At 47.2% G+C, this 23211-nt stretch overlaps 1 long non-coding RNA gene across 5 annotated transcripts in view; it reads left to right on the top strand.

The window, feature by feature from the left end:
- Window positions 1–5886: 5886 nt before the first annotated feature.
- LOC110476993 (uncharacterized) overlaps window positions 5887–23211 on the top strand; it is a 193868-nt gene continuing 176543 nt past the window's right edge. For all 5 annotated transcript variants that reach the window (XR_013339706.1, XR_013339705.1, XR_013339707.1 and 2 more), the window contains exon 1: window positions 5887–5945. This is a non-coding gene — a long non-coding RNA (uncharacterized LOC110476993). The remainder of the gene's footprint in view (window positions 5946–23211) is intronic.

The following is a 23211-nucleotide window of genomic DNA, read 5'->3' as shown; positions in this document are numbered from 1 at the left end:
ATGAATGTTTTATATTTGTTATAGATGAAGAGATTAGTGTAAAGGCCAAAAAAGGAAAGTAAACAGAAAGGGAAGGACCCTGGGGATACCGCAGTGGTGTCTGCCAGCTTGGCTGGTCCAACCTGTTTCTAATGTCTAGAAATTTGGCACCTAATCACAGGTGCCAAAGAGTAACCTACAAGTTAAACAGTTTCCTCTTTGAGATTTAGCAACAGGATCTTTGTGTGAGGAAAGCAGAGATCTTGCTCTTTTCCCTGGAGCTGGATCCTTCAGAAATAGAGAAGCAATCACCAGACTCTCCTCTGGAGACTGGTGGCATTTTATCTGCTCTGTGCATCCTCTGCTGCTGCTGAGACACTCGGTTCTGCACAGGGCTCCCCTGTGACCAGACCTATGGCCCTTATCTCTCATCTGAGGGCATCTTCATGTCCATGGTTTTCTGTCCCTGCTGACAGCACCACTTGCCACTTCCTCTCCCAAGGCATGCAACTTCTTTTGTGATCTTTCACCCTTCAGACAAAACAAGCTCCTTCTCACCAAGGATTTAGTCAGTCCCTTTCTCAGGAGCTTCCTGGGAAATCTGGCTGGGACCTGAATGGTGCTACCTCCTTCTCTCTTGAATTCTCTCTTGTTTCTTGTTCACAGATTTTTTGTTTTGTTTTGTTTTGTTTTTCATTAATGATGTTAAACCTCTAGCTCACAGTTTTGATAGCCCTCCCCCAAACTCAAGAATACTCATCTCTGGGTCTACTTTCCAATTCTAGTAATGCAGACATTTGGTTTCATTTTATTTCAGGGCTTTCTTCTTTCTTAAATTGCATGCAAGGTAGCAATTTTAAATGCTTTTCATAATCTCTAATGGAATTTTTGTACCTCTCTGTTCTACTAGTTCAGTCTTGCTGCACATGCAGAAAGACTTCTCTCTGAAAAGTCATTTCTTTTCTCTTTTTAAAAAAAATATTCTTTATGCCACAAACTTGGGGAATATATGGAGCATCTGAGTCACATGCTTCTGTAACTGGTAGCTGGGCCATCAGTGATAAGTCTGTTATTTCTGTGCTTCATACCAACCCTGAATATCCACTTTCTCTGCTCTGGAGTCACATCTAAGCCACCCAGAATCTGTTCTTCATCTCACACTGAACACTGAGAGGGCACAGAAGGCAGTGGAAATCTTTCCAGCAGCTTCATAAATATTCCAGTTTTTATTTTTTCTGCTATTGCCTCCTGCTCCTGGCTCTTGGAGCTTCCCCACGAAAATCACAGGTGAGTCACCATCACCTAGAGACAGATCACTGTTCGGGTACAGGAATGCCTTTTCTTTGAATTAATATGAGTACTTAAATTTGGAGACTGGGAAAAGAACTTAATTATAATAAGCACCATTGCATTTTCCCATTGTTTCATCATAGAATGGACTTGATATTGGTAAATACTGCAGAGAGGTATGTGTAAGAGTGAGGACAAGAGCTGGTGGTGTCAAATTCTGACAACCTGCTGCAGAACAAATGGGTGTAACTGGCTGTAAATACATTCAGGATGACAATTAGGTGGTTTCTAATCTTCAGAGAAGAAAAGTTCCAAGACAGTATCCAAGAAGATGAAGTAAGGACAAGACACTGATGTTCAAGTTAATGTCTTTGTGGGCAGGCTGATGTAAAAATGCTGGTTTCTATTGGGAGAGGAGCAGATGCAATGACCTAACCCTTCCTTCTGAGTGTCTGAGATGACTGAGGGCTTTTTGGAGAGCTCTGGAATTAACCTGGAACAAGCTTAATCCCTGGATGAGGGAAGGTATAATTACTGCTATGATTACACACTCAGCTGTTTTTTCTTCTGTGTCTCTCCATGGCCCATGTGTGCAGGGGATGTCTGGTGGTTTGCTCCAGCCTCTGCTGCACCTACCTGTCCATCCTGGCTGATGACACTTCCCTTTCTAGCTGCCAGTGGTGACCAGCTGGAAGCTGTCACCTCCACACTCCAGTAGCCTCAAAGAACACATCTCAGCTCTCCTTGGCTCCACTGGCACGGATTAAGAAGCACACATGTGATGCCTGCTGCCAGCAAAGCTTGTGGGGTCATAGGCAGGGAAGCAAAAGCAGAGTGCTGGAGGGTAGAATGCTTCAGCTGCCACAGCCTCGTGGCAGCCTGACCCCTGATCTTTGCCTCAGATTTTCTTTTGGCCTCGAAAGAGCGTGTTGCGTCAGTTGGCCTTGACTTTGCTGTTTAATTTGCAGAGGTGAACTTAGAGCAATGCAATTGCCTTGTGTAAGTGTGCTAAGCTGTCGTAAGAATGATTACACTTGAGTGCTTTATTGATATGAGACTATTCAGATCACATTATGAGAGGATTTTTATAGTACAAACACTAGATAGCCTGCAGGGCTGAGTGATAAGAACACAAGGCATGTTCTACATGCCTGTGGAAAGAGGGTCTTTTTTTGTTTCCTGCACTGAGAGACCCTGGATGGGATGGAAACAGCGTGTCTCCCCCAGTTACTGAGGCCCCAGCTGTGCCTTCACGGGGGGAAATGCTTGGTGGTCAGCTGCCATCCCCCTGCCAACCTTCCTGCAAAGGTATAAGGGTGGTCTGTGAATTTTTATGGGATGTGGGGTCTGACTTCCAAACCCCAGGAGTGCCTTGCAGGAGAGGGGAACAGCATGTCCTTGTGCCACAGGTCACAGAGGAGCCACATCTGGATAACCTAATGTGACCATCATCTGACTTATCTGTGTGTAAACAGGCAGGCAAACATTTTCACCCCTCTTCATGATATTTTCCTGGCTTTGTCATGCCAGGAATTGGACATGAAATACCTATCTCTTGTCATGGCACACAGAGTTGTGTTCACAGCCATGCTGCTGGTGCTCTTAATACCTGTGCAAGTCTGTGGCACCAGGAAAACCTCTATTAATTTGAGCTGATGTTTTAACAGCAGATTCTCTATGTGTTTTGCCAAGGAAGGAAGGGAATCCTAGGGAGAGAGGAATGAAAACTCAATTTTCAGAGCTACTTGATACATATTTCTCTTCTGTTTTAGCCACCAGGAGCTGTGAAGGAACCATCAGGGTCCCATTTAAGGGCAATGCACATGTGAAAGCAAAGTAATAGTTTTATGCCACTGGTTCTCCCAAATGTTGGAGTGGGAATGCGCTTGGAGAAAAAAGTGTGTCAGACTGCTCCAGAAAAAATTGTGTCAGTGTGCTCCACAATAAAATGTGTCAGGGTGCTCCAACACCTGGCCCTTTTCAACTGATGAAATGAACCTTTGGTCTCATGAGTAACCTTAGATTTTGATCTGTCTCTTGAGTTCACTGACCTTGGGAAGTCATTTATTTAGGATTTGGTCTCCAGCCAGTTGTAGGAGTATGGCCCAAAGTGATCTCCTCCACCTCTTTCCCTCTGCAGCAGTTTGCTGAGAGGGACAGCACAAAACCTCTTTAATCTACCTGCTCAGCAGGGCTCCCACCTCTCTTACCATGAGAATGGAAAGCCTCTTTTTTCAACCCAATGTTGTATCTTGTTAAATTGCAGGACCACAGAGTTGCAGCTTGGATTTATACCCTAATTCTGTGCCTTTTGCTTCTCCTGTGACAGGGTTTTTGCAGATCAGCTATTTCTTGCAATAGTCAAAGAATTGTAGGGGAGTTGGGAAGCGTATTTACTAACTGAATGGAGCAGCATGTGTCATCGACATGAAGATGTCACTATGCTGGGTAGATAGAGACAGGCTCTGTGCAAAGGCTCATTAGCCTGGAGTGGCAGTGGCAGCTCCCAGGCTGGGCACCACAACCCACACAGATGCCAGCACCCTCTCAGGTTGTACACACTGCAGAGGTGACACTGCAGCTCCCACCTTGCTGCAAAGGTGCTGCCACAGCAGGATTCTAGGTTTCCCTCCTGGAGAGAGCAATAGCAGTATGAAGAAAAATCTCACATGGCATTACGGCATCCACTTAATTTTGGATTTAGCCTGGAATCAAGGGGATACATTTCATTTTTTCTTAATTTGTTTAAAAAAGAAAAAAATATCAAAAATGCAAATAAAGCTTGTTCCATTCATATACTGGGGATTTGCTGTTTTCTTGTTTCAACAGTCTGCAGCCTGTTCTGTATTCTCAATGCTCTCTCTTAGAGTTCTCAGAGGGCTGCAAAGCTACTTTCTACATTAGTATATGGTATGCTGGTATCCTTCTCTCCTGTGATAATTTGGAGACAGACATGATATGTCAGCACTTGGGAGAATGGTATTTAAAAGAAAAAAATAATTATTTCTATAAGAAGCCAGCTGGCAGTGTTTGGGAGAAACGTGGCCGAAGGCTTCTGCTGGGGTGAAGAGGATGGGCAGTGAAGGCTCCTGTGCTGTCCATCCGCTGATGCTGAAGCTGATTCCGCTCTTCTCCGGCACCTTCCTGTGCGAGGGAGCAGGACAGGGTCCCGTAACCTCCCTGTGCAGGCTGCGTGCCTCCGCGCCGGCTTTCCCCGCACCTGCGGAGTGCCGCCGGAAAAAGTGTGGTCTTTTACTTAATTATTGAAATGTCAAGGTACGCCGAGGCTCGGCCGTACTGGCGGTGCCCATGCGGTGCTGTGCGACGCGGGTGGTGCGGAGCGATGACAGCGGTGCGGTGCCGGTAGTGCTGTTCTGTGCGGGGCCGGCGGTGCAGGGTGGAGTGGTGCCGGCGGTGGGATGCGGGGCAGGAGCGCTGAGCGGGCGGTGGGATGCGATGGGGAGGACATGGGACGCGGTGGGATGTGGGGCAGGAGCGCGGGGCTGGCGGTGGAAGCGGAGCAGTGGGATGCGGGGCGATGTCGTGGGATGCGGGGCGGGATGCGGTGGGATGTGGGCAGGAGCACGGAGCTGGCAGTGGATGCAGGGCAGTGGGATGCGGGGCGATGGGATACGGTGGGATGCGGTGGGATGCGGGCAGGAGAGCGGGGCTGGCAGTGGATGTGGTGGGGGGATGCTGTTGGATGCGGGCAGGAGAGCGGGGCTGGCGGTGGATGCGGGGGGATGCTGTTGGGTGCGGGGGGGATGCTGTTGGGTGCGGGGGGATGCTGTTGGGTGCGGGGAGATGCTGTTGGATGCAGGGGGATGCTGTTGGATGTGGGGGGATGCGGGGAGATGCCGTTGGATGCGGGGGGATGCCGTTGGGTGCGGGGGGATGCTGTTGGGTGCCGGAGGATGCTGTTGGGTGCGGGGGGGATGCTGTTGAGTGCGGGGGGATGCTGTTGGGTGCGGGGGGATGCTGTTGGGTGCGGGGGGGATGCTGTTGAGTGCGGGGGGATGCTGTTGGGTGCGGGGGGATGCTGTTGGGTGCGGGGGGATGCTGTTGGATGCGGGGGGATGCTGTTGGATGCGGAGGATGCTGTTGGGTGCGGGGGGATGCCGTTGGGTGCGGGGGGATGCTGTTGGGTGCGGGGGGATGCTGTTGGGTGCGGGGGGATGCTGTTGGGTGCCGGAGGATGCTGTTGGGTGCGGGGGGATGCTGTTGGGTGCGGGGGGATGCCGTTGGGTGCGGGGGGATGCTGTTGGGTGCCGGAGGATGCTGTTGGGTGCGGGGGGATGCTGTTGGATGCGGGGGGATGCTGTTGGGTGCCGGAGGATGCTGTTGGGTGCGGGGGGATGCCGTTGGGTGCGGGGGGATGCTGTTGGGTGCGGGGGGATGCCGTTGGGTGCCGGAGGATGCTGTTGGGTGCCGGAGGATGCTGTTGGGTGCGGGGGGATGCCGTTGGGTGCGGGCAGGAGCGCGGGGCGGGCCGCGCTCCTGCCCCGGGCTGCGGCCGCGGGCGGCGGGGGGCGGTGACGTCACAGAGCCGCTCGCCAGCACAACGTTCCATTGAGCCGAGCGCGTGCTCGGGCGAGCACATGGGCAGCGGGGCCCGCGCGCTCCGCCCGGCCCGGCCCGGCCCGGCCCGCCCGACCCCTGCCCGCAGCGGGGCCGCGGTGAGTACCGGGGCCGCAGCGAGGGGACAGGGGGTGCTTATTTGTTTATTTGTTTATTTTTTTATTTGTTTATTTATTTATTTATTCTGCTTTTGCCTTTACTTCGCCCAGCCCCCCCCGGTGTTACCCGAGTCCCCGGCGGGGCGTGCGGGTCGCGGCGCAGTTCGGAGCGCGGGCGCGGGGGCAGCGCGGATGGGGGAGGGGAGGGTGCGTTTCGTGTTATTTATTTATCTTTGTTAAAGCACTGGGTCGCCCGTGGCCTAAAAATACAACTGCACGCCGAGACCCGTGCGGATGGGGAGGAGACGGGCCCGGGCACCGTCCGACGGCGCACACGGCCGCGGCGGGGTCGGCGCGGCTCGGAGCGACCCGCAGCGCTGCGCCCATCCCCCGCAGCTCCCCCACCGCAGGCTGCCGGACCCGGGCAGGGAGCGGGGACGAAGAAATGGGTGCGTCCGGCGGAGAGGGGAGACCCCCGGGGCAGGGAGGTGCCGGGGGGTCCCAGCGGTGCGGGGCCGCAGGAGCCCTCTGTAACTGCGCGGAAAATGCGCGCAGCGCGCAGGCCGGGGCGCGGAGCCGGCCTGCTGCCTGTCCTGCTGCCTGTCCTGCTGCCTGCCCTGCTGCCAGTCCTGCTGCCCTCCCTGCTGCATGCCCTGCTGCATGCCCTCTTGCCTGCCCTGCTGCCCTCCCTGCTGCATGCCCTGCTGCCCTCCCTGCTGCCTGTCCTGCTGCCTGCCCTGCTGCCAGTCCTGCTGCCCTCCCTGCTGCATGCCCTGCTGCCCTCCCTGCTGCCCTCCCTGCTGCCAGCCCTGCTGCCTGCCCTGCTGTCCTCCCTGCTGTCTGTCCTGCTGCCTGTCCTGCTGCCTGTCCTGCTGCCAGTCCTGCTGCCCTCCCTGCTGCCTGTCCTGCTGCCTGCCCTGCTGCCAGTCCTGCTGCCCTCCCTGCTGCATGCCCTGCTGCATGCCCTCTTGCCTGCCCTGCTGCCCTCCCTGCTGCATGCCCTGCTGCCTGCCCTGCTGTCCTCCCTGCTGTCTGTCCTGCTGCCAGTCCTGCTGCCCTCCCTGCTGCATGCCCTGCTGCCCTCCCTGCTGCCAGCCCTGCTGCCAGCCCTGCTGTCCTCCCTGCTGCATGCCCTGCTGCATGCCCTGCTGCCCTCCCTGCTGCATGCCCTGCTGCATGCCCTGTTGCCAGCCCTGCGGCGTCAATTCAGCTTTAACCCGCAGCGCTCTGCTGCTGTGAGTGTGCTCAGCCTGCTCCAGAGCTGGGTACCAGGAGGGCCAGACGAATGGACTGGGAAGGTTCTTTGCATCTTCCACGGACCATTTCTACAAACAATTTTTTAGGCCGTCTTTTCCTCAAAAAGTTGTTTGGGGCTTTGGCATACTTTAATAGGCCTCATTTTATTTTTATACCTAAATGATACTGATGTGTTTGCATTGAGAGGGTACATGGTTTAGGACTTGGATCTCAGTCTGTTAGACTTTTTGTTGCTGCATCTTAAAATATTGTGCAGAGAAATCGCAACAGAACTGAGAATTGAATCTGAGCGATGCTGCAGCCTTCAGCGAGATCTTTGTAATCCCATCCTTGTTGGCAAGTTTAGACATGTTGTCCTGGCCACATATCTGGTCAGACACAGTGAGTCATGAGCTCTACACTAGTTCCGCTTTATCAATATGTTAAAAAACTTGTGTTCTTTAAGTCATTGATTTGGAACAAAAGAGCTTTTCCGAGGGTGTATTAGAATATGTTAGCCATTGCTGAATACAAAGAACACAATTGTGTTACATATGTTACATACGTTACAGCTGCATGAGATGAGAGTGTTTATTTCTTCACTAGAGCAGAAATGCAATCTCACTAATGCCGATTTGCACCAACTGCAGTCCACTAGTGTAGATTATTTTAAGAGTACTTAAATACATAGTTGCACTTTAGAAAGATATTAAAAAATGCAGCTCTGAAGTGTGGATATCACTAATAGATAAGCATGCAGTCTGATACTTAATCATCTGTCATAAACATCCAGTTTCCTTTCAGATGTGATTTTTAAAATTATTTAACAAATGTATTTTCCATGCGCGTGAGGCAGTAAGGTGCTCTTTTGTGCTAGGGACTGCATATGTTGATAAATGTCAGCTTGCAGCCTCGGGGGTTCAAGTCATTTTATATTCACTAAGCATCAGTTTAGGAATGCACCTCTAACTTTATTCTTTCCCCCTCTTCTGTCTCATAGCATTAAGTCAGGAGTATGGCTTACAGCTATTTTAGGATTGTTGTAATTTGGATTGGTCTGACTGTGCCTCTGCATTTTAAGTTATATGAAGGTAATTAGTGGTACAGGTGCAGTGGGAACGCCTCTGTACCTGCTTGGAGTGAAATGCACACGTGTGTCTCGCATCCCTGGGAGAGGGGCTGCATGCACAGGGGCAGCAGGAGCATTGCCAGCTCGCTGCCTGGCAGGCCTGCAAGGATTTGGCATCGTTCGCATCTCCTCGCTGATGTCCAGCGACGTCAGAGCCGTCTGCAGTCGCAGAAATAAGGAAGGGCTCAGGCCTGCCTCCATCGAAGAGCCTGTCTGTTTGTTGCAGAAAGGAAACGTGTTCAGTTAGTTTGTAAATTGGAATATTGGCTTCCCGGGTGAAAGTGCACGCTTGGACTATGACTTTGGCTAGAGCTGACAGATTTCAGAGGTGATGGTGAGTTGTGTGTCCTGATGGCAGCACGGTTCTGCGGCTCTGTGTTATGCTGTGCCCTTCTCTCTGTGCCCCTGCACAACCAAAGCCCAGCTTTTTGTTTCATTAAGGACTTTTGTGTTCTGAGATTGGATCTTACGCTTAACTCTTTGCAAAATTTGAACCATATCTTCCTGTTTTTAATCAGAATGCTTTACAAAGGCAGCTTATGCTTCCTGGCTGTATATATTTCATTCACCTTTTTTTTTATGAGAAATTGCTGTCAGGGGAAGCTGATGTGGAGCAAGGCTAGGGGAAAGTGTATCTGTACTTTCAGGGTATTGATGCAATCTGTGTTCGTTTAACACCTTTCAGCTGAACGTGTTCAGTGCATTATTACATTCTCTACAGTCCTCTTTCTTCATGATTTTCAGTAATTATGCTGGTGCAGGTCTACTTAGAATTGCAAAGTCATGCTTACAAGTGTGACATCTTCAAGAATATTTTTCCCCATCGGTCTATGCAGACAGCAGTGCTGGCAAACCATGGGAAAATGTTATTTTTGTGACATGGGAAGCATTTCTGCTGCTTGCAGGATTACTAGTGGTTTGTCTTTTGCTCCCAGCAGATGAATTTAAAGAAGTCTGATGTTAGGAACTTGTGGTGCAGTGCACTGCACTGCACTGCAGCTATGTGTCAAGCAGTTCAGCAGTGCAAATGAGTCCATCAGAGCATCAGTGGAGTCTCTGTGCTGCTTTCAGTGCATCACTGCTCTGATGGAGATGCTGGGATGGTGGGCACAACACCCTGACCTCTCAGTGTTGGCCAGGGTTGGTGTGATGACCTGCTTTGTGAGTCAAGAGGCATGCAGAGCTGCAAATTGAGCTAGCAGAGAAGAAAATGCATCTCTGGTCAGGAAGCTTTTGCCTTTCTGCAACAACGTGATACTGATCTTATTTTGAAGTACAGCATGTTGTTTTCTGTCTTCTTGATGGCTGGTAGCTTTAGTTCTGATCACCTGCAGGTTCCTGGTGAGATTTACGAAGGGTGAGGAGGGAATAAAAACATAGTCTGTCTCTTGGACTCAGTATCACTGTATCTAGGCATGTTTTCCCTCTGTCACAGATGCATCTGCTCTTGAGATTGTCCATCTTATGTAGCAAAGTGCTCAGTGCCCTGGCAAGCAGAGCTGCTGTGTGCCTGCATATGGCATTACTATACCTGGAGGTGCAGTGCCTGCCATTTGCTCACCTTGTGGGTACAGTTCCATGGAGGACAGCATTTTTTTGAGCTACCAGTGTTGCAGTTAAGGACTGTTCTCAGTTCTCTCTCTCTTTCTCTCTGGCAAGTGCCAGATATTGTTTAAAACAGGGCTTGCTGGTGGTGTTTTTCCCTCTGTTGCTTCAAGGGTTACAGATAAAAGCACTGAGATGGTTACCTGGAGCATCAGCTCTCCTCAGCTGAACACAGCAGCCTGCTGTGACTCAAACAATGGGACTGGCCAGTTATTTGGAGTGGTCTGGATGTGCATGATCTAAAACATCCAGATGTGTATGATCTGAATGCTTTTTAGTGCACGCTCAGATGGTCTCATTCATTATGTGAATTCAAGGTATGGATTGAACATCAGTGTGCAGCTCTGTCCTGCAAATCAGGGTAGGATACCCTGAATACTGGGGATGTACTGGTTGAGTGTCACCCAGGTTTTCCTAGAAGCTTTGTCCCACACCTTCTGATGCCTGTGCTGTCACATCTTCACTGCTATTAGTATCTTATATTTGTCAGCAGTTACTACAATTAAATCTCTAGTCACTTCAAAGGAAGAATGATCCATGAATTCCTGTTGATACAGTGCATCATGCAGAAAGGAGCGGCAGCAGTGACAGGCAGAGCTAGAACCAGTGCCTGGTAAATAATTCACATCTGAATTTATGATGAATTAGAAAATAAAGGCAAGAGTGATTAGCTTCTAGAACAAATTGCCAACAGAAGGGGCAGGCTCTGTCTCTCAGTCATTTTTGCCTTAAAACCTGAGTTGGAAGGAGCAGTAGAAGCAGCTTTGTACAAAAATTACTGGGTAGGTTCCTGCAAATCTGCTAATTATAAAGTTCCTGGATGACAGAGGGGAGGTTTGACCATGCCCCCCACACTATGAGGTTGGGTTGTGCAGCTGTTGGGAGCCCACCTGTGCTGCTGGGCAGTGGGCTGAGCTGAGCTGCAATGTGTGGAGCACACAGACAAGGAAGAGCAGCCCAAAGCCCTGGAAGGACCGTGTATTTGCATGGAAGAGTGTCATGGTACAGCAGAGTGTCTTTAGTATGAGATATTTTGGAAATCAGCCTTTTGTCACCTCTTTTGTTGTCTCAGGCAGGAATACCCAGTGCCAGATCATGTACCTGGTCAAGAGCTGCAGGATTTTGGGAACTTTTGTTGGGTCAGGACTACATCTCTGGGATTGTTATCTATAAGCTGGGGGCTTATCCAGTCACTGGACCTAGCTCCTCTTCTAGGAAAGGCAGAAAAGCCTAAAGAGAGCCTGAAAAGCTCTCCTGTTTTGGGGAGAGGAGGTAACTACTGCCAGAGCTGTTGCTGGAGCTGTAGGCTGTTTTTTTAGAGGCAGGTACAGAGCAGAGCTGAATGGCAAGACCACATCCCATCCTGTGGTTTTGTAAGCAGCTCACAGAGACCCACAGCACAGTGTGGGTGGTGCTGGGAGCCCCCAGACTTTGAAGGGGTCAGGTGCATGGATTTCAAGGTGGAAAACTCAGGTTTCCTAACCACCTATCATCATCATCTTCCCTTTGTCCAGATGGATGGTCAGTCTCCTTTTCCCTGGATTTCTCTGAATGGCTGTTTGGGCTGCCTGGCTTCCATGAGTGCCTGTTGGTTGGCTGCCTCATCCTTGCTTTAGCTTTACTGCCAGATTGGAGCTCAGTAAAGAGGCATGTCAGCCCAGTAATACTTTTGGTGTGGGTGCAGCATCCTGATTTTTTGCTTAGTATCATCATCATGTTAGTTTTGATGGTAGAAGCCATCATGTTAGTACCACTGTAAGTTCTGCTCCAGGGGATTTCTGTAATGTAGCAAATCTTACAGGTTCAAAGTCATTGGCAAGCAGGCATGGGACAGGTTGTCTGCTGCTGGTGTTCTGTGAAATCCTGTATAGATCTCAGCTGGTTGGGGAGCTATTGCCAGCAACTTAGAAAGGAGAAGAAAAATCCAATGGAGGAGTATAATTTAAAAAAAAAAAAAGCAGCAACCTGCAACTCTTGATTAGCACTTTGTATTTTGAGGCCTAGATTTGATTGTAGTGCAACTGTCTCATATTGAACATGTTGGCTGAGCAAAGTCCCAGCCAAAGGAGAACACATTGCATTGCTTTGCACGGTTCCCTGCCCAGATGAGGAGTGAGCCCTGAATACACAGGTGGAAGGGGCATGCTAGCTGTGCAGGGAACATGTGGTGCAGGAGGCTGGAGACTCTTACAGCCTCTGTAGGTTTAGGAAAAGTGGCTTTTCCTAGACATCTTTCAGCGAGGTGCTGTGTTGTTGCAGCTTAGTGTCAGATCAGGTATCGCTGTCCCTGCCTGTGGTGCAGCTCTGGGTTCATGTGGTGTTGTGTGTGCTCCTTTACGTGGTGGAAACAGCAGTCCTGGGCTCCTGGCTGAGCCTGTGGGATATGGAGCAGTCACAAAAACCCAGACTGTGCTTGAACCCTTGACATCTTCCTGACTGGATAAAGCACAGGTCCCTGTTAGCTGATATTGATGTTTGGTATTATTATTATTATTATTATTATCCTCATCAGTGTAATCATTATTACTGTTTTATAAGCTGTGTTGTAAACATAATGTTTACTGTACAGTCATGTAGTCATGCTATAGCAGTGTCTAGAAGTGATGTACCAAAAACCATTTATGCTTCAGCTGGGATTGTAAATAGGTAGTCACAACTATCAGTGACTAATTTAACTCATGGAGCAGAAAGCTACCATACATCCTTTTGGAAATATTTAGCTATCTTTCCGGCTCTATTTAAATAATAATAATGGGTTGTTTAGTTTTGATCCTCTTTCACAAGAGTAGGAAAGTCTGAAATACATTTTCCCAGAAGTTCTCCCGGGGGGAGCAAAGGCCAAGAGCTTCATGTTGTGGCACAAGCAACTGGAATACTGCTCAGGTATTTTAGAAGATAAATACTTGGATTTACAGGTATCTCATATCTCGTTTTGGTTCTTCTTAGTTAGCTTTTGGGGGTGAACAAAGCTTTATACAATTCTTAAGTGCTAAAAAGCACTTGTTAGATTATTTTAAAATGATAACAAATATTTAGGCGTATTTGGTGTTACAGAGGAAAATAATCAGCCTTGTTTAAGAGCTGGGAGGTTGGATTGGAGATCCCGGGGGGTTCTTCCCACCAGCATGTCTCTGTTTTTGTGGTTACTGAGGCAAAGCTGAAAAGCTGGGCTTCCATTCTCCATTTGTGGAAAAAGATGGAAGGAGGCCCAGCTTTCCTGAATACACGAGTAATAAATGTGATTAAGATAAACAGGTTCAGGGGGGAAATTTGTCTTGTAAAGTTTTCTTTATCTTGAGTTGTTAGTACAAAGACCCACCAGTCTGCTTGTTACAAGCATCTTGAAAACATAATGGGGTTCCCAGTGATTAGTTATGGGGAGACTTTGGTGGTTCAACAAACCATTTTTCTCCCCCCAGCTTCTACTCTTCGGCTTGACTCTTTTATTTGCAAATGTGCCAGGGCAGCCACTCTCTTCCATATGGTTGTTCACACTCAGCACAGAGTAGCAGAGCTCTAATGTCACGTGGACCTCAGATTCTCATGGAAATGGTTGAGCTCCTGTGCTTGACATGGTCAGAAACTGCAGTGATGACTTGTGTAGGTGCTCTTTAAGGGGCAGGTCTGGCGGCTGCAACCAAGACAACCAGACAGAAAAAAGCTTTTGAAAACTTCTTCCCAAGCAGCTGCATGTCTCAAGTGCAAATGTTGAAGGTCTGGAAATAAGACTTTCCCTAACTCCTATTTTCCTGTGGCAGTAAGAGTAAGTACTGGCTTTTCATCTTTTGTAACATGATCGATGGCCATTCTTCGTATGGAGAAGAAAAGGGAAGGGAAATTTGCAGTGATTTTGTAATTTTAAGGATAAGTGTATCAAGTACAATCTACAGGTTACTAGGTACTAGTTTGGTGTAACTATCTTTGAGTGGATTGTAGCCTGTTCAGAGCTCAAGATGTAGCTATTAGGTTAATGCAACATATTTCCTAGGGGTTGGGCCTGTACCCCTCTGTGGGTACCCATTGTCCTGGCCTTCCTTATAAATCCTGAGCTGACCTGAGAGATTTTTACCAAATACCTTATTTTGCAGGATAATTTTAATAACTTTTAATGATTTTTTTTTTTGGCTGCTTTTGTGAGACAAATTACAATAAATGGTATTTAAATTCTGTACATCCCTCTGTTAATTAACTCCACCTCATGGATCACAGCAGTATGGTAGGGGAATGGATGGCAGGGATCCAACAACCTTCAGTCACTTGTCCTGATCCACTGATGGGGAGAGCTTATGGTTGTTCTTGATAATGCATTTCACCTTCTTTCAATAATATTAGGAGTGCTAATGTTCATGGTGATAAATACCTGTATCTTGTTCTGCTTAGCAAATCTGGATGCTGAGTAAGTAAAAAGGTTGCCTTTACTGTGGCAGCAGAAAGACAGCTCAGGCTGTGAATGTACGAGATACCATCAGGAATGGGCTGACATGTGGGATCCATGCTCTCTAGAAAATCAGGGCTAAATCTCTTTAAGACTTCCCTGACGTGTGACGAAACCTGTAGACCCATGAAATACTGCTTATAAAATTAATATTTTATTTGAAGATATTCAGGGATTTCAGTGCCCTTTAGAAGCTGCCAAGCGTTAAGGCTGAACTCCTGTGGCTGCAGTTTCACTGGAGGCTTGACCAGCAGAGCAGTTCTGCAGCAGAGGCTCCTGACATCCTTCCACAGTGGCAGGGCACAGTGGCACCAGAAGAAGGAGCTTGAAGTCATATATCAGTTCATTGAAGTGTCTGGTACTACAGGAAAAATTATGAGATTGCCTCCTCTCACCAGTCTTGGCACGTGGAGCCCCACACTGCCTTGCACGCAGCCCAGGCCCCGGTGGCCACAGTGTGAAGAACATTTGTTTAAACTTTTTGTACCCAGCTGCTGCCAGGGAGCCAAATTCCTGAATGCTGTTGGCTCACTGATGAGGAACAGCTCTCTGAGCTCCAGCAGTGCCCCAGAGTATGGGGAAGGGGGTGCAGAGCCTGCTGCTGCCCGCGTGATCAGTTGAGTGGGAGGGGTAGGAGAGCTCTTGACTTTCTCCTGGTGATAAACTTTCTTCTGGTGTTTCTTCCATCTCCGGCTGTTGAGCAGGTCCAGCATCTCTTTGTGGGAAGAGTCCTGGTCCTGTCCTTGACATTTGCTGTGTCTTGGTTTGAAAACAGCAGTGACATACATACAATACTTGTGCAGGGAGCCTGTGAGTGAAGGGAGCATCAACCCATCCAGGAAGCTGCAGCCCATCTCGGCTGTGTTTCTTTCTTTGCTGGCTTCTGTTGGAAATAAAGTTTTGAGGTCTTTTGATCTCTTGTTAGTGTGTTCCCTGAACTGCCTCAGGTAGCAGGAGGATTGCTTAAAACTGTGCTAAAGGCCACAGGAGCATTCTGCAAGCATATGAAGCTCTGCTCTTTGAGCGTCCAATTTTGCATAAATTGTGCAACTTCAAGAGATAAGGATCACCACAAACGTCGTAATATTCTGCTCCAAGTTATGCTCAACTGAAGGTCCGCTTCCTAAATATATAGTAATGTTTTGTATGATATTTAAAGACAGTTAAGGCACGTACAAGCAGAACAAGACCCTGCACTGCTGGGTTGGAGGAAGAGAAAGAACATGTATTAGATGTTAGTTCATCAGCTAATACAGTACCCAAAAGATAATAGGGTGATGACTGTAGTGTTTAAACAGCATTGAGAAAAATGCCTTTGCAGTTACAGTTACCTTCAGTGGTTCAAGACTTTATAAAAAAAAAGTTAGAAAATTGCAAGAATAAGGTAGGGGCCCAGGCCTCCTTAACTCTGCCCTTTTTTCTTCAGCCATTTCAAAGTAGGGTTAATTTTTAGAAATTTTCTGCTATCACAAGACTGGTTTGCAGCACCTTGTTGCATTAACAGGTTCAAGCAAGCTCTACTATCTAGCAGATATGTTGCATGTTAAACTTTTTTTTTTTAACTATGTTGCCTCAATTATCACCTAGAATGGTCTCTCAGATTCCAAGTAAATTAATGTAGGACTCTTGGTCTCCATCTGTTTTATGTGTCTCAAAATGTGATGCTTAAACAAACCAGCAGTTAGAAGAGGAATCTTGAAGTGAAGCTCGTGATGGACATTGTGGCTACTTTAGTTAGGGGTTGTTTCTGTGGTTTGATGGATGTGGTGGTTCTGATGTGGGCTACTGCTTACTGCTGGTTGTTGCAGTGGTGGGGAATCTTTACACCATATCCATTAGTGGTTTAAGCAGGAGTTCAGAGTACAGGGAATAGCTGGGTCTTTGCTCCCTCTGTATTGTGGCTGATCCCTTCCCAGCTTCCTGTCTAAAGCAGGATTCTTAGATGTGCCCATCCAGGATTGCCATGTATGGTGAGTTGACAGTGTCTCTTTTGGCATGGCTCCATTCTGGTCAGCCTGCCTTATTTGTTTCTGCTTTCTATCTTTATCTTGGTTTTACCCTAGGTCATTGGGTCTCTGGGACAGGGTCTGACCTTTCTGTTCTATTTTTACATAACATCCAGCACAGACATGTTTGGTATCTCAAGCTCTTGGTGGTGCTGTATGTAATGCCAATAGCTCACAGTGCTGATATTCCTCCTGGGCATCTGTGGCTGTTTGTGCACATGATGAGCATAAACATGCTGCTGTAGAGTGAATTTTCTTTAATAGCTCCTGTGATGTTTTGTCTCTCAATAGCAGTAAAACTGGCAGCCAGCTTGGTACAAGTGTACAGAAAGCATTTCCATGCCAGTGAAACTGTCAGTGCTAACCTGGCTGGTGATGAAGATAAAGAATCACAGAAACTGTGAAATGGTTTGGGTTGGAAAGACCTTAAAGGTCATGTAATTCCAACTCCCTTGCCATATGCAGGGGTGCCTTCCACTAGGGCAGGTTGCTTGAAGCCCCATCCTCTATGACCTTGAACATTTTCAGGAATGGGGAGTCCACAGCTTTTCTGGGCAACAAGTGCCAGTGTCTCACTATACTTACAGGAGAGAATTAGCTTTTGTCCAGGGCAGTGTACATAAAGCATGGGAGAGATTTTCTACTTTCTTTGTATGAATATATCTATCTAAAAGTAACATTTCTTGTATTTTATATATATACAAACATATGTGTGAAAGCATAATTGCCTGTGTATCTCTAACTTTGCTTCTTCCTCATAGTTTCTCTTCACTTCTTTGTTTCTGTTCCACTTCGTGTTTGAATGTTATGCCTATGGTGTTTTTCATAGGCCTATTTCCCTTGTTTTTTCTTTCTTTCCCCTTTCTTTTCTATTCTGGCTGTTCATTCTTTACCTTCTTGTCCACATATTTCTCCTCCAGGTTGGTTTATAATTTCTGTTTTGCATGGCTTCTCCTTTCTCTCACCAGGGCAGGTTGGCCAAGCATCCTGTTAAACTCTCAGCATACCCCAAGTGTTGGTGACCTGAGAATGACAGCAGCTGTGCCCTTAATTCTTGGAAAAAAGGAATAAGGGAATTGAAACTGCTCTCATTTCCCTTCTTTCTAAATTATTCTCAGCCTGAATGTTCTGTTTTCCCTTGGCTGCTCTGGATTTCAGCTGCTGTGGCTAAGTAGATATTTCTCAGATCTTATGGTTAACAATAAAATTGAGGTTAATGGCCACAGTTGCCCTGCATCTCAGGATCAGTGGTTTCCTTCCTTGGTGGGTGCAGTCTGCACTCCAAGCCCAGACTCTGCATTCCTTCTGTTATCTTTATGCCACTAATTTTAGTATCTTTCTCTGTTGTACTGCAAGCCCAGGGCTTTTCCACCTGTTTCCAGCCGTGTTTGTGCCCTGTGGGGGACCGAGGCCCTGGTTTGTGCTGGTTCTGCCATGGCCTGGTGGCAGAGCTTTTGGCTGTAGGAAGAGCTGAGCTGGTGGGTTTGTGTGTGCATTGGTGATGGCTCGGTTTGAGCCATCCCATCCCTCTAAGAAGATGCCACCTGAGAAGAGCAGGCAGGCAGCACTGGGAGCTGGGGACGTGTCCTGCACAGCACTTCCCAGTCTGTGCAAGCACTGAGCTGCCAGACTGCCTCTTTTAGGGGTTGCCTTGTAGACAGTGAAACAGCATTTGAGTGCTTTCGATTATAGAATGAGAGAGATCTGGAATGGGAAAGGCTTTGATGTTGGTGATCTGCAGAATATGCTCAATATCACTTGACAGCAGACATTTTATTCTCAGCTGCATCAGCCTTGCAGCAAGCACATTGGTTGGGTGATTTTGCTTGCACAGCTGTTTTGGTTTTCCCTATCCCCCCAGAAATCCCAGGACTCAGCACTGCATTTCCCATCCTGAAAAGATGATGATTCTAAGCCCCATTTTGTGGCATTGGTTATTTTCTGTGCGTGGCAATTCCTGAACGTGCCCAGCCAGCACTCCTGGGGGGTCAGGTCAGGTGAGCTCTGCTGAGCGTGGTTTAGGCACACAGACCTCTGGAGGGGCTTTCCTTCCAAGAGATGGAAAAAGAGTTTTTTGTTTCTTGGAAAGATGTAACCTGAGGAGAACATTTCAAGGGATGTCATCAAGGTGAATAAACAGAAATCATACTCCAGACTGTTCCCTGCATGTGGCTGATGATAATACATGAGGCTTTTTATGTGAAATGTGAACACTCAGTGTCATGTTTCAGCCAGGATGACACTTCATTTTTTTTCCTTTTTTTCCCCCCTCTGCAATACAGACTTTCATAAGTCATGCAGGTGTCCTGTGCCTCTCACCCCCACCCCTCAGCCCCCTTGGATGAGGGAGGGGCTATTTCAGGCCATGCTTATAACCTGATCCTGCTGATGCCTTTTGCACCCAAGGATCATTTAATGAGAATTGATTGGGTGATGTGCTATTTTCAAGACAGGCCCAATTCCATTTCTCTTGATTGCCCAAACAGTTTGTTTTTATTTTTTCCCTGGTTTAGTTTGGCTCAGGAATGGGCTGTTTATCTCATCACAAGTTTGGTGGTGTCAGTCCACTGAACACAGGGATGGCACCTGAACTTCTCTAATAGCTGCAGCCTCAGGGTGGGACACTGAGTGACACTGGTTGACTTGGGAGATGCCAAGGACCTTGCCTTGGAAAGCATAAGGAGCAGATCATGGCAGAGGTAACCTGGCAGACAGCTCAGAAAATTTGTTTCTACAGCCAGTCTACTTAATGCTGAGCTGTCACTGTGCAAGTCCTCTCAGATTCAATGCTGAGGCTTGCAATGCTGCTGGTCCTAAATTTTTGGGCTCAGGTGGGGTAGACTTGCTATACTGGGAGAGATGCTGATGTTGTTCTTAGCCAGCATCCTGTCTCTGGCCCTGGTCAAAGGCAGGTGCTTCAAAACAAAACAAAACAAACTGTGGGTGAAAGTGAAATAGATGGCTAAAAAGTAGCCAGGTCATATGAGAAGCTTTCTACCAAAACATTTCGAGCTCATGTGGGCTTGTGCCTGAGTCATGCCTGCTCACCAGAGGGCTTGGCGATGAGTTGTAGGTGGCAGATTCCAGCTAGTTTACAGCATCTGAACATATAAATCTTTCCTTTCTCCCCCTCCAGTATCCAAGTGTGTGGTCTTTGCTACTTCAGTGTCTCTTTTAAGCAGCTTAAAAGTTTTTCTAAGTGAAATATGCTTCCATGCTGCAGTTCAGAGATAAATATAGCTGATGAGTTGAAAGAAGACCATAGTATGTGTTATGTTGCCTTACCCAGTATTTTTTTTTCTTTTTGTGGTGATTCTGTGCTAACTCAAAATGGAAAATCTCCTGAAAGATGTTATTTTTCCTTTACAGGCCAGAATACTATTCACTGCCTTAAGCTGCATCCAGTAAAGGATTAACCCTCCACCCCTCTCCTCCAGCCCAGCACTGTGTGTTTGGAAAGCGAGAACGTTTGTAGCTGAGCCAGCTCTAATAATAATAATTAGTGTTGAGAAGCACAGAGCAGCCTGTGATTAGCAAAATAATTATTGCAGAGTATATAAATTGAGAGGTGGGGTTTTGACAAGGCAAAAGGAGTGCACACTGCAGCTTCCTGGGGTGGCAGTGGACTCCTGTCTTCCTGTTGATATTCTCCCTGTAAAGTTGGGTGCAGGGACTGTGCAGAGCAAAACATGTTTGTAAAATGATTGCTTTTGAATTTTTCCAGTAAATTCTGGTGATGAAAGAACAGCCAAAAAACTTGTAAATAAGAGTTTTACAGTGTGCTAGGCTCCCTGGGGTATTTTTTTTTTTTTTTTTAAATTTGGATGCAGTTGTTGGATATGATTTCTTTGTTTGCCAGGAGGCCAAGCTTTGGCTCTGTTGACTGTTGGCTCTGTAACCTAAAAAATAGCTGAGGAACCCTTCCAGAACTTCTCCTTCATGGGTTCTGGTTCAGATCCTGGTCAGTGGGATGGAGAAAGATGGAGACATATTATAGGAGTCTTCTCTGACATGTATAAAGGCAAGTTTTAGGCTCATACCTGGTGACTTGTTGCCTTAAAATCTAATCTGCTCTGCTGCCTAACAGTGAGCAGAGCATTTTACACAGAGCTTTCCCTTCTATGCTTGGTCAGCAAGGGCAGAGTTTCTCCGGGGCAGCTGCTGGCACAGAGCAGGTTGGGAGGTGGCACAGGGCACATAGGGTTGCCATGGGCCATCACTGGTGGCTTTAGGGTAGAGCTCACCCCAAAGGCAGGCCCAGCATCAGGGGCAGTTAGAACTGATCTAGCCCAAAAAAACCAGCAAGGCTTGGGAGATGCTTCCTGAGGATGGTGGCAGGACAGGCATCCCCAGACAACTGATCTGTGGATGGACCCCTGCCTGAGTGCTGCCCAGCCTATGTACCCTCCCTTTTTGTAACATAATCTGTCTGCAAATAAATATTATACCAGTAGAAACAAGTCTCTGAACAAAAAGGTTTTGGCTAAAATGACTAGGGGGTACTTTTATATCAGTCTAAAGGAAGGAAGCCAGATTAATCTCTTCCAGACTGACTTAAGTGTTTGCACTGGACTTGGACAAATAGGGCTTGAAGCTTCCCCCATGGTGCTTGCTACTGCAATAGACAAATAATAAAAATTTTTAAATAGTGCCTTAGTTAGGTTTGTTTTACTTCAGAGAAGCAGGTGGAATGCATCCTTTGATCCTTCCCATCTTTTGTTGTGATTTTATGTTTTTCTTTCCTGTATCTTTTTTGACAGTGATCAGAAGGACATGTGTGTCCATTCATGTATGTGTGTGTATGAATACACATGCCACACTTTCACACACAGTTACCTTAAGCTCTTTTTCTGTATTATAAAAAACATAGCTGCTTTTTTGCCAGTGTCAGAGACAGCTGGTATTGCCTGCATCCAACCAAACAAGCCATTGAATTAATACCACCATGTAAAGTTCAGGAAACCCAGTGAACATTTTTCTAATAAGAGGATATTCTGGCCCTCTTGATAATCAGCCCCCCATTGTAAAGTAATTTTGAGTCAGAAGTTTAAATCTTTGTTCCAGTGGAAAAGATTTTTATGGGCAGCACAAACAGGCATTACATTCTGGGTATTTTTTTTAGCATAGTTGCTTAAAATAGCACAGATTCTGCATCCAAGGGAAAAGAGGAAAGTTGAAACAATAGAAATCATGGTCTGGTGGCACAAACCTCACCCCACCCCAGCTCCTGTTAGAAATTTGGCAGAGGCAGCAGGCTGGGTTTCCTTGCCATGAGACACTGAATCACATGCTGGTGGTTGCTTTGGGTTTCTGTCTCTGCTGGTGGTCACTGTGCTTTCATTTTGAGGATGTCATAATATGGCTTTGGAAGTCATAACGATGCCAGTTTTATGCAGATTTTTTTATCCTGCTTCTTGCATCCCTCTTGTATTTGCAGGCAAAAGGCTTTTCTGGAAAATGCATTTTGGAAACATGTTGTCCCTATGATTTTGGGTTTTGACCCCTTTTCCTTTCCCTTCTTTCATACTGTGAGTAGGACATCCCCAAATGAGCCCAGTTCCTCCCACCAGTCCTGCACAACCAATTCATTACCTTTGTTTTCAGTGGTTGGGGTTGCCATGGCAGCAGCAGCACTTGGGATAATGATTTTGTCATGGCAGAGCAATGGAGTCCACACCTCAGGGAAGGTGTGACTTGTGCGTTGATGAGGTGGCAGATGGCTCAGAGGAGACAGTACCCAGGTCAAGGTGAGCTGGGAAATCTCTCTGGATTTTCCTGTGTTGTAGAGGATGCTTGCTCCTGGGCACATGGTGAGTTTTGCCAGCAGCATTGCAGCGATGGAGCCAAAGCTCTTAAATCTTCTTTTGCTCCTCATTCCTGAGCAGTCTGGTACTGAATAGTGGCCATGCATCATTTTCTGCTTCCCCTTCTCATCCAGATGCTGATGCTGGTGCTGATGTAGCAGCTGGGTACACTCAGATGTGGCATCACCCTTGCACCTGCTGTGCTGCAGGTGATGGATGTGCTGCCTCCTGAGCAGCCTCTTCCTTATCCTTGCCGGTCCTTGGTGGAACCTTCTCCTGGCAGGTGGGAAGGGCTTTCCTCTTATCTGCCCCCAGCTATCTTGGTGCATACCTCTGCTGTAAGCACTTCACCTGAGCAAACAAGAGCAGCAGTTTGATTGCTGCTTTATCATACAGGAATGGCAGCTGAGGTGCAAAGAGCTTTTACACTGCTCAGGGGCTCAGACTGACAGTCCTCAGTCCTGGGCACTTATTTTATTCTCCTGACCCTGATACTGAAGCATCTTTCCAAAATTAAAATGTGACAGCAATCTTACTGTTTTCCCTAAAACAGTCCCTGAGGATGGAGGAATGGGGAGGTTAGCATCTGGAGCTGACACGTTTATTATTGATGATGCCTTTAAATGATTAAACTAATTTTCCTTGCATTATTTAGGGAAATTATGATATTCATCATTAATGGAAAGATGTCTGGGGAAATGTGTGATTCAGAGCTGCAAATACCTTCTCTCCTCCTTTTGTCACTTGCTGCCTGTCTCCTCCCAGCTCTTTTTTGACATTTTGGAATCAGTGTTTGTCCTGTCAGTACCTCCTGCTGCCTTTCCCCTTGATAAAGGTGACTTGTGGTTGCATAAGGGTGAGGTAACTTTTATTCTAGACAGGTGACTTAATTTTCAGTGTCACCAGGGCTTACATAAGGGATGTAGTAATCTGGATAAGGAAGTAAGGTTTAGAAACTCTAAAGCACATTTAAGAGCTCTTTCTAGCAAATGTTATTCATAGTTGTGTTCTATAAAGAACTTGATAAATTTATAAATTACTGTCAAGAATA

Source organism: Lonchura striata, chromosome 1 (genome assembly GCF_046129695.1).
Source record: "Lonchura striata isolate bLonStr1 chromosome 1, bLonStr1.mat, whole genome shotgun sequence".
NCBI classification, from domain to species: Eukaryota; Metazoa; Chordata; class Aves; order Passeriformes; family Estrildidae; genus Lonchura; species Lonchura striata.
Note: the sequence above shows the minus strand (reverse complement) of the source record. Positions and strands in the feature narration are given on the sequence as shown.